Here is an 11477-nt window from a genome sequence, read left to right as displayed (position 1 = left end):
GCAAGTATTCACAGAGTTTCGGTTCATTTTTGTGACGTGTTCCAGAAAGAAGTTGGCAGAGACTGAGACAGAAGAAAGTTTTGTTGTTTTTTTAACCCTCCTATTATCTTTGGGGTCAATTTGACCCCATTCAATGTTTAATGTCTGTAAATACATGATGATTTTTTATTTTTTTTTGCTTCAAATTTAATGACTTTTCCTAATTTAACGGATACAACTCTGTAAACATAAAATTAACCTGCTGATATTTTTTCAATGTCCTGTACACATTTTGTAGCATCAGTGTTCCTTGGGGTCAATTTGACCCCAGGCTCTTTTAGCTGTATAATAAAACAGAAAACAAAGTAAAATTTCACACACATTTGTTTTTGTTGTTTTATTGAGGTCACTATAACATGTTATAATGTGAATTTATAATGTTCATTATATATTCAATATTATATTCAAAAAAGTCCCTCTGTTTTAGGGCTCTAACCTAACATAACCATATCTGTAGTATTGCGAGAACCACTAGTAGTTCACATGACGTGATATAATTCTCATGAGAACTAATAATTCTTTCCCGTGCCATGGGGAGTGGAAAACATCATTTTTGCGAGAACTTTGATGTTTCCCATGCCATTGGCGGAGGGGAAAACATCATTTTTGCGAGATTGACCCCACACATAACTCGTGTTACTATCCTTGATAAAATAAATAGTTTTTCTTTCCAAATGTTATAGATTACAAAAATCTATACTTAGAAATATTATAAAAGAAATAAAACACCAAATATATTTATACTATTTATATTTTTATAATTTTAGGTCAATCAGTAAGATTTTATGGTAATTTGTAAATTTGTCCATAGTCTAGCAATGGGTATTCTGGATGTATAAGGGGTGGGGAGGGGGGAGGGGGGTGGTGGGTGGATGTTAACTTATAAGGTTACTGAAGTAGTCAACAAATACATAAATTACCTGAGACAAACCTTTGTAAAAAAAAAAAAAAAAAAATCATATTGTGGAGGTTTAAATTACTGGGGTCAAATTGACCCCAGTGGGTAATAAATGTTATCAGATTTGAGGGTAACAGGAGGGTTAAGTGTAAAAAAAAAAAGAAACCTTTACAGTTTCAAATGATTTATTACTCATTTCTGTATGACAAAAATGATGGAGTATTTTAAGTTCTTTTCGCCATTCTCAGGAAAAAATGCAAGTGATCATGACGGCGCATCCGCCGACCCCAGAGGGTTAAAGGGTTACTTCACCCAAAAATGAAAATTCTGTCATAAATTACTCACCCTTATGTCGTTCCAAACCCGCAAGACCTTCATTCTTCTTCGGAACACAAACGAAGATATTTATGAAATCCGAGAGCTTTCTTATCCCCCATAGACTGCAACGGTATTACCAGTTTATTACAACAGGCCCAGAAATGTAGCAAAGACACCGGTGAAATAGTCCATGTACAGCGTCAGAGACTGAGAAGAAATTGATGAATAAAGTTATTTTTGTTTAGTTTTTTTGTGCACAAAAACTATTCTCTTTTCTTCATCAAATTAAGATTGAACCACTGTAGTCACATGACTATTTTAACGGTGTCTTTACTACCTTTCTGGACCTTGAGGGGGATCAGAACGCACTCAGATTTCATCAAAAAATATCTTCCTTTCTCTTCAGAAGATGAAAGAAGCTCTTACGGGACAACATGAGGGTGAGTAATCAATGACAGTATTTTCATTTTTGGGTGAACAATCCTTTTAAGGTCTGATATACCATATGATCTTTCCCTGGTTTCTTTTTTATCTACTTTATTTTAGTGTCTTTTTCTCTATTTATTTACTGTTCTCTGTTTGTTTCTTCTTTCTGCTCCCATGGCGATGATTTGGACAGCGTGAGAACGGCACACCACATGCAGCCCTCTTGACTATAAGTCGGATTCCCCACAATCCTTTGGAAATGTGTTTGGCATTCCAGCTCTGGGTATAAGTGGCTGAAGCCTGCCATCTCACCGCATCCAATACCTGAACACAACCCAGTTCAACCCGATGTCCCCGCTCTCTTTGCCCTGTATTAAGTAGGTAAGTGGCTGAGTGGCCGAGACATTTTGTCTCTCTTTCCAGCACCCTGCCTTTGATGCTGGGTTTAATTATAATGGCGCAACACATCCAATCCGGTTATGGATTTCAGGCCGCTGGAGCATGGAGAGGCGGCATGTCCATCTTTAATCCCGATCAGACGTGCTTGACTCGGGATGTGAAGCCGGCCCACTGGTACTGCATGGGATTGCTGATAAAGGATAATTCCGGTACTGTTTGTATGGGACACATGGAGCAACTCTCCGTCAATCAGACTGGGACCCTCGACTGAAGCTTTCTGGAGCTCAAATTGTGCCAGAAACATTCAATGTACTTCAATCAAACACACACACACACGCACACACATCATTCCTTTCATACCAGCATGCATGTCTGTGGCTCTTCCAGCCTTAACGGAATAAATGGAGGAGACTATTGTTTCTGTAGATTACAGGCTAATCCCATTTAGGATGGATGAAGCAGTACAATAGTGCTTTAAAAAAAAAAAAAAGCAGCTAAATGTGCGTTTTTGATTCAATATTTAGACTATTGTGTGCACATTGAAGACGATCAACACATATTCATATTCGCATCTCCTGATGACAAATAGGTCCTTGGACCTTTGCTAGAAACTTGAATTATATATATTATGACGTATATCAAAGTGAAACGGCTTCTTTGACCATGGGGAATTGACTGGATTATTGGATGGTTGTGGTTGACTATTGGTCGATCTCTTTGAGTGACAGGTTACCCCGCCCTTATGCCAGTAAACACATCATCAGAGGAGAAATGTTGCTCCAAGAAGGAGGGGAAGCTAATTTGATTACAGATTACGAGGACATAAATGTGAGTTTGTTAAAAAAAAAAGATGTGCATGAATAAATACTGCAATATTACACTCGCAGACAAAATTAAATAAGAATTTCATGGTGACTTTAAGAATCAACTCACATTTACACTAAAAGAGTCAACTTAAAGATCTCATTTGTGTTTTTTTCTTTCAGGTTTATCTTCTCCTCTTCCTTACATGTTCTTACTTTGTTATTGGTAAGTCAGGAGCTCTGGTCTCGCTGTGAGTTTGGGCATTCAGTTAATTAGCACAGAGCAGATGAGAGTTTGGTTGGTCCGGCGAGCGAAGCGTCTCTCCTCAGCATGAAGGAGTCGTGCGGCGCCTGTGAACATTAGAGAGCGGGGAACGATTACATGGCAGGGAGGAAGACGACACCTTCATCCTCTCACATCATGGAGTCCAACAGCATGATTCACTGACCTGCCCCAAACATTCACAAACTGTCACTTTGAGTTGTCAGTCTTCTGTGACTCTCTCTTTACAACAGGACGGAGGGGAGCGGGGGGAATGAGGATGGAAACTTTTTGATTCCGTGACATTAAACTTACCTTGACAGGTACGGGCGGCCCGGGGAGGACCTGACAAGCTGTGTGTGACCGACTCTCACTTACAGTGAGCTGAAGTTAGTGGTTCTTAAAGTCGGAATCAAAACATCACAGTTCATCAAATCCATTTCTAATGCTGGTAATGTTTGTGCTGTTGTTTTGCCACCAAAATGATGTCACTTCCTGGAGCATGATATCATTAGGAAGTGTCTTTTGTCAGTTTTGCAAAAGACAGGATGGGAGTGATACTGAGGACACTGGAAATATAGGTCTTGTGTAAAAGCTAACAAACTCATTCCCAGTTACCGTAAAACAATATTCTCAAGAAAACATGTTTTGATTGAGAAAGAAAATAAAATCCTGGAATATTTGTATAATCTAAAAGGTACAATATGGTTATTTTTGTATAACGAACAACTTTTTTACAGGATTCTTTAATCTACGCAAATGTTATTAACATTCAATTAAATATAGTATTGTTCAGTTTTAAATGTATGTTCACAATACACTAACTAATGTTAACTCATACAACTTGGAATATAAAACATGTAGTAGAATATTTGTAGATATTAACATTAACCTAGATTAATAATCTGTAAAAAAAAAAAAAAAAGTTAGTCATTTAAAGGGATATTTCCCTAAAAAAAAATGTAATTCTGTCATCATTTACTCACCCTCAAGTTGTTCCAAACATGTATGAATTTCTTTCTTCTGTTGAACGCAAAATATATTTTGAAGAAAGTTAGTAATCAAACAGTTTACGGTAGCCATTGACTTCCATTGTAGGGGAAAAAAAAATACAATGCAAGTCAACCGATACAACTTTTGATTTGAATAATGTATTAATAAATGTTGAAATTATTATGCTAACTAATGTAGGTAAGGATCCAGAGCTGCAAAATAGGAACCTATGAGACATATAATTTTCCTAAGGAAATTTTAGGGACAATGCTGATACTTAAGAGACAGATGGTAATTGAGAATATCATTAAGTATCCTAAACTATTAAAGAGCAACCAATGAGCAATAAAAAGAAATAAGCACATAAAATGTGCAAGAAAATTTACAAGTGAGATCTTTTATCTTTCAGTTGAGTCCACCCTTAGAGAGTATCCCACATGAGTCTAGGAGAAACATCTGCGACCAAGTTGATACTTGATAAAATATCACTGAGACGCTCAAGTCAACTGATCAGAACTGCGACTAAAGAGCAACTTCTGAGCAATTTTCGGTAACACTTTATTTTTATGGTCCGCTTTAGACATTCTACTGACTATAAGTAACTTAACAACTACATGTCAACTTATTCAACTTACCCAAACCCTAAAACCTAGCCCTAACCTACACTAACAGTCTATGAATACTCTAATGAGATAGTGGACATGTAGTTGCAAATAACTAATAGTTAGTAGAATGGGTAGCACTTTATTTTACAGTCCTACATGGAAATGAGTCCATGTACATAATATGTACTTCTTATTGTAATTGCAATAACTGGGTAATAACTAGGTACCAACCCTAAACCTAACCTTAACCCATGTAGTTACCTTATGTTAGTACTTTCCTATGTAAGTACACTGTAGTACACATAAGTGTACATACTGTAAAATAAAGTGCAACCGTAGAATGTCTAAAGTGGAGCATCGAAATTAAGAGTAACCAAATTCTCCTTAATGGGTTAGTTCACCCAAAAATAAAAAATTGTCATCAATTAGTCACCCTCATGTTGCTCTAAACCCGACTTTTGTATATCTTCGAAACACAAATGAAGATATTTTTAATGAAATCCGAGAGATTTCTGTCCCTCCATTGACAGTCTACACAACTAACACTGTCTTTGACACATCAAAAAGTTCCTAAAGATATTAAACAGATTGAATTGAATTTAGGCTTTTATTAACATATAAACATTGATCAGCCAACATAAACAGAAGCTCAACTGTACATGCTTGACACACGAGAACAAACCTCATTGGTTCTTGCAGAAGCTCAAGCCTGATGCTTAACTCGAGAATGAACCTCATTGGTTCTTCTCTGTTTACTATATCTGATGTGTGCATTGATATATGTTTACATCATATGTGAATAAAAGCCTTATTCAAGCTGTTCATCATATAAAGCGATCGTGTCTCTTCAGAAAATTTGGACTAAACCACTCGATTCATACGAATTAATTGTACGATCTCTTTATGAACTTTTTGATGCATCAAAGTGGGGACAGAAATCTCTCAGATTTCATAAAATTATCTTCATTTGTGTTCTGAAGAGGAACGAAAGTCTTATGGGTTTGGAACGACATGAGGAATTTTCATTTTTGGGTGAACCCTTTAAATGGCTTAGGACAAATCCAAGTGAGACATTTGTTGAGATACAGTAAAACGATAGAGCTATACACTATTATTCAAAACTTAGTTGTTTTGTTGAGTTATTTGATCCAAATACAGCAACAAGAGTAAAATTAAGAAATATTATTACAATTTAAAATAACTGGTTTCTATTCTCATATATTGTAAAATATAAATGAAAAAATATAACATATAAATTACTCCAGTCTTCAGTGTCACATGATCCTTTAGAAATCATTCCAATATGCTGATTTGCCGCTCAAGTATCATCAATAATGAAAACTACTTTTAAACAGTAGCTCTGATCATATGCTTTAAGATTAAGATTTGCAAGTAAATATATGCAGTGTGTGACACTTTAATCTCTTCTGAAACCTCATAATCTAATTGCTTTCTAGCTAAAGAAATCTCTTCTTTTTTTTTTCTCATACAAAATGTTTAGACAGAATCGAAGATTTGTGCAAAGATTCTGAGCCGAACTTGACAGCGCATGTACTGTGGCGACCATCCATCTGACAGGCCGTAGCTCTGCCCCCGGCCACACCACTGCACATGACACATGAATAGGTAATTTTACCTTTGCGTTACCAGGGTCGTGACCTATGACCTCGGAGGTCTCAGCTGTCAGTGTCGGGATCAGTTTCACCCCTTCTCTCGCTCGCCCTGTCAGACGCTTCAAAAGTCAGCGACAACATCCTCCTCACCACCCCTGCGGCTCTAAACACACTCACACACACACACACACACATGCACAAACAGAAGCTGCCAGAGACTGAAGCAGAAAGAGAGAAAGACAAAAAGTAAAGATGGTGACCTTCCTGCTTCATGGCAGTAGCTCAGTCCCAAGAGCAGTCGAGGGATCTTTTGATATTTCAAAAAGTGTCATGTCTTTCCTCCCTCTTTCCCTGAGACTTTCTCTTTTTTTCTTCTTCTTCTTATTGTTACACACTGATATGTCACATTGTTGTTGAAATGAAATGCAACACTTCCCGAGGTTGTGATTTCCTTGTTTGTGGGAAACCCTAGTGTCACCTGTACAGCTGACAAGTGGAGTTTTTAGCTCAGAGTCTCTCTGCCGTTCACTTTGACGGCGAGAGAGGCCGACAGTCGCTGTTCTGTGTTCATCTGCTCGGGGTTTATGTGCATTTACAAGCTCTGGACTCGTACAGGTGAAGAGCTGCTCACCAGAGCGTTCAACTGTTTCTTTGTTTCCCACCAATTTAAGCAATAACTCATGGAGTCTCATCTCAGCCTCAAAGAACGGTGGATTATAATATAATATACAGTGGCTCATTTATGTGTCGCATGCACATTCAATAAGTAAAAGTCTGCTTTGACTTAAGATGGTAACAATTATATTTCCATGTCATTCATTTACCTGTAACACCATATCCACAGCAAAATCTAAAAACTAAAAACAATCAAATGTTAGAACAATGGAAGATCCCTTCAAGACATGTTTATATTATAATATATTATAACATGTCATATAATATTAGATGTGGCATCAATATCTAATTTATTATTATAAGTTAAATATTATGTAATTCATTTTTTATATATATTTATTATTTTTATTGAAATATTTATATTAAAAATGTCTGTCTTGAGAATTTTTTTATTTCAAATGCTGGGTTGTTTTAACTCAATTTTGGGTCAAATATGGACAAACCCAAACGTTGGATTAAAAATGCAATTTAAAAATGTAACCCAACGGCTGGGTTTGTCCATATTTGACCCAAAATTGGGTTAAACCAACCCAGCATTTTTTAGAGTGTATGAAATAATACTTGTTCATTTATTTTAATTTAATTATTATTACTTAAATATTTGTTTTATTGTTATTATTGGTTAATACTTTATTTTAAGGTGACGTAGTTAGATTGTACTTGCTCAAATAAGTACTGATTAATATTAATTAACTGCATGTACTTACTATAGAGTTATGGTTAGGGTTTGGTTTAGAGTTAGTTACTTGTAAGAATGCTTAATTTACTGTTATTACTATAGTAAGTGCGTGTAACTAAGTCACCTTAAAATACAGTGTTACGTTATTTTATTTTTTATTATTATCCGTTTTCCAATCTGCTTGCATATATAGGGTCACAGTATTATTGTTATTATTAATACATTTTTCAAACCGCTTGTAATTTGTAGGGTCACAGTATTATTATTATTATTTGCATTTTTATATTCAGATTTTATCTTTCATTTACATTGCTTGCTCTTTATACAATTGACAATAATAAATGAAAAAAAAGGAATTCCTATCCAATCCAAAGATGCAAAATACAATTTTAAGTGATATGTGCATTTATAAATTGAACCGAAGAAGAAATATTCAATTTCAAGATGTCAACAGAAAACTTTAGAGGAGAACATTAGCACCAATGATCGACTTCCATCTGTAGTGGTGGATATACAGTATAAATATAAGCTTACATAATCACTTCAAAACCATAGAACAATTTAAACATAGGTCTCTATTGGAAGACCATGTTAAATAAAAAGAATTTACATTTTAAATGTCTGAATCTAACATCCTTTGAAATGTGCAAGGAAGATGACATCCAGCTCTGTCTTTCTTTGTTATTTTCACTTTCATTTCTTTCCCTTTTTTCTTTCTCTCTTTGGATAATGAATGACCAGCGGTGTCCCATCTCATGCAGAAATCATGTTCCATCATCCCGAGCTTTTCCCAGCTCAAGAAGGAAAACTAGATTTTAGAAGAGTCCGACAATATAGCTAATTTTAATTTTCTTTTCCAGTGCGACGTGACTAACAATGTTTAGATCGCACAGATAGGCTTTACATGTTTTTATTATAATTCTTCAGGAATGTAAGAATTTTTAAAAGAGAGAAAGAGAAGTTTTGCAAGATAGTAGATGCCCGCGCATGGTTTTAGAATGAGAAAAATGCAAACTCTTTTTCTTTTAAAAATCACAATCATCCAGGACATACAACGCCGAGTTTAAGAGCAGAGATTGATGGGATGTTTAAGACTGTCAGCATGTATTTAAGTATTAATTTGCTTGATTGATTTATTGATTGAATGTTGATGATAATGACTACCTTTTGGCAAATGGTAAATCTCTTGAAGATTATACGATCAATTAAAAGAATGCATAAAACGTCACAGCGGAAATATAGAGTGACAAAATAAAGCAAAAATGAGAGGGCTTAAAAAAAATGCCACATAAACTGCATGGATCTTCATAATTCAGCTCTTTCTTTGAGTAAGAAACCTAATTAAAACAGGTCCAGTGATTAGATTTCTCTTACCCAGATAATGTGCTCTCAGTGATTAACACAGGGCTCTACACTAACTCATTTGAGTGTTTACTTTGAGTTAAACTGCTGATATGTGTCTGCAACGTTTGAGGGAAATCATTGCTGATACTGTTAAAAAAGTATGCATTTATGTGTAGTTTCTCCATTTGAACATTTCTCTTCTTCAAAGTCTTTGTCTTGAGCTCTCAACTGGGCAGAGCTGATGATATGTGTGGCATTAGAGCGCCACCATCTGGCCATCGGCAGCACTGCGGAAACCACCGACATCTTCTTCTAGGTTATGCACAGATTATGCTCCATTTACTTAGCAAAACAGCCAATATGTGAAAATCACTGCAAGGATGTTTGGGGGTGAGGGGCTGTTAAGGAAGGAGTGAAAAACAATAGCCCGTGTTTGGTTTCTTGTCACCTCTCGTTTAAAACACTCAAGGCTTGGATGCCTTGATATCCATCATAATGCAACTTTAATGGAGGAGGCCTGGGCTGCTCTGCCAGAGTCACAGTGGTTGCTGGGGGCTAAAGAGCCCAAATGAGGGGCCTGTCGTGGGGCTTTTCCTCCAGAGCGGGGCATTGGCTATGCACAGGAATAAGTGTGCCAATCGATCGCGGCAGTGGGTTGATGGGCGCGTGTCGTTTTGATGGATATGACTGTACAGAGAGGGGAGGTGTGGTGTATATATATATATAAAAAAAGAAGCCCAGATTGCTTGACGATGGACCTGAAAAGATTTCCAGCAAAACGCAGAGAGTCAGAGAGAGAGTGGCAGCTGTGGTCGGCCCTCTACAGGGCGGCAACGGCTGCCTTGATTTATAGTTCCATCTGCTCACCGCGGTAAAGACAAGCTTCCCCCCCATTTGGTTAAAATGAAATGGACCTCAGAGAGCAGCCCTGCACATTTCAGAAAATGTGAAACTTTTTTTTTTTTTTCACAGGCGTCTTTAAACAATGGGGTGGTCCGTGCCGGAAACAACGGACAGTAAAACGAGAGGTTAACTTGAGATGAAAAGAATACAGTAGGATAAACTATACTAGGCTATTGTTGTTCTTTTTATCGTCTTTTTTTTTTTTTTTTTTTTTTAAATCAAAGACGGGGAAAGATGAGAGTTTATGACAAAACCTTGAAAGATGAAAACGGCGACTTTATGGCTAATTTCCCCGGGAAATAGACGAAGGCTGGGAACGGGCTCGGATCTCTCCTGGTGTAAATCTCTGCAGTGCCACCCGTGACCCCTGGCCTTGACCTCTGCTTCTGGAGTCGCACACACACTTCCTGTGGTGCGGTCTGGGCCGGCGAACACCGCGGTCGTCCTTTCGATCCGCTCGCAGGAAATTCCCGCTGCCAGAAGTGTTTCCTGAATGTGAGAAAATCATTTTTCAACCTTTTTAAAAGCTTGGCCTTGAACATTATCGTTAATTATTAATAAAGCAGCACATACTTAGGCCTACTACTACTAGTCCAAAAAATGTTAAAATGATACAATAAATATGAATTATATAAAAACAATATAAAAATATAAATTATAATTATATAATATGAAACTATAATTGTATAAGTTACACACACACACACATATATATATATATATATATATATATATATATATATATAATGTGTAACATAAAATAAAAAATATAAATTATATATTTGTATATCTACATTTATAAATGTATATTTATAATTTATATATATATATATATATATATATAAAATATGAAAAAAATATATAATTATATTTGTTATTAAATAATATTTGTTATAATATTTAAACAAATAAAAATATTCCTGGCAATAATGAAAAATCTGATCATTACCTGCTTCTCTCTTTGAGCAGGTTTTTCTTCCTTCTCTCTTTACACCAAAAAGAAAGGAATAACAGTAAGTGTTTGAACTTATTCAGAAATAATCCCTTCCTCACTGCGCCTGTCAGTCTGCATAATTTACAACAATTCAGGAAAAAAAGAAAGAAACACTGACTGTGGACGTAACACTACCTTTCAAAAAAAATTGAAGAAAGCAAGCCCCACTTTTCTGACGACATCAATCACAATTTATGCAAGTGGAAATCCATATGTATGTGATCCCTGCCCATCTCATTTAAAGATAATGCCGAGCCTCATGTTGTGGACATGGCCGGAGTGTTTTATATCCTGCGCTTGACTGTATTAACCCTAGGGGCACAATATCTCTGTACAGCTGCCCTAACAGAGTCACAAAACACATTGATTAACGCTTGGCAGCGGACGGCGCTCCCAATGATCCGCTAATGAGAAGTGATAAGCACAGAGAAACACACACACACACACACACACACACGGCCCCGCCATTGAAGTTGGCAGAATCTATTCTAATAAGCCCTGGTCCAAAGAGCAGCACAGGGACCCC

General features: G+C 36.4%; 1 long non-coding RNA gene across 1 annotated transcript; it reads right to left on the bottom strand.

Annotated features, from left to right (window-relative positions):
* Positions 1–3105: 3105 nt before the first annotated feature.
* LOC130090621 (uncharacterized) lies at positions 3106–10957 on the bottom strand. The gene is made up of 5 exons (XR_008807718.1): positions 10907–10957; positions 10212–10446; positions 6380–6564; positions 3461–3640; positions 3106–3332 (listed from the first exon to the last, which is right to left on the bottom strand). It is a non-coding gene; the product is annotated as an uncharacterized LOC130090621 (long non-coding RNA).
* Positions 10958–11477: the final 520 nt, after the last annotated feature.

This window comes from Rhinichthys klamathensis, unplaced genomic scaffold (assembly GCF_029890125.1).
Source record: "Rhinichthys klamathensis goyatoka isolate OS25496 unplaced genomic scaffold, OSU_Roscu_1.1 h1tg000148l_1, whole genome shotgun sequence".
Classification (NCBI taxonomy): Eukaryota; Metazoa; Chordata; class Actinopteri; order Cypriniformes; family Leuciscidae; genus Rhinichthys; species Rhinichthys klamathensis.
This window is presented reverse-complemented; position numbering and strand designations above follow the sequence as displayed.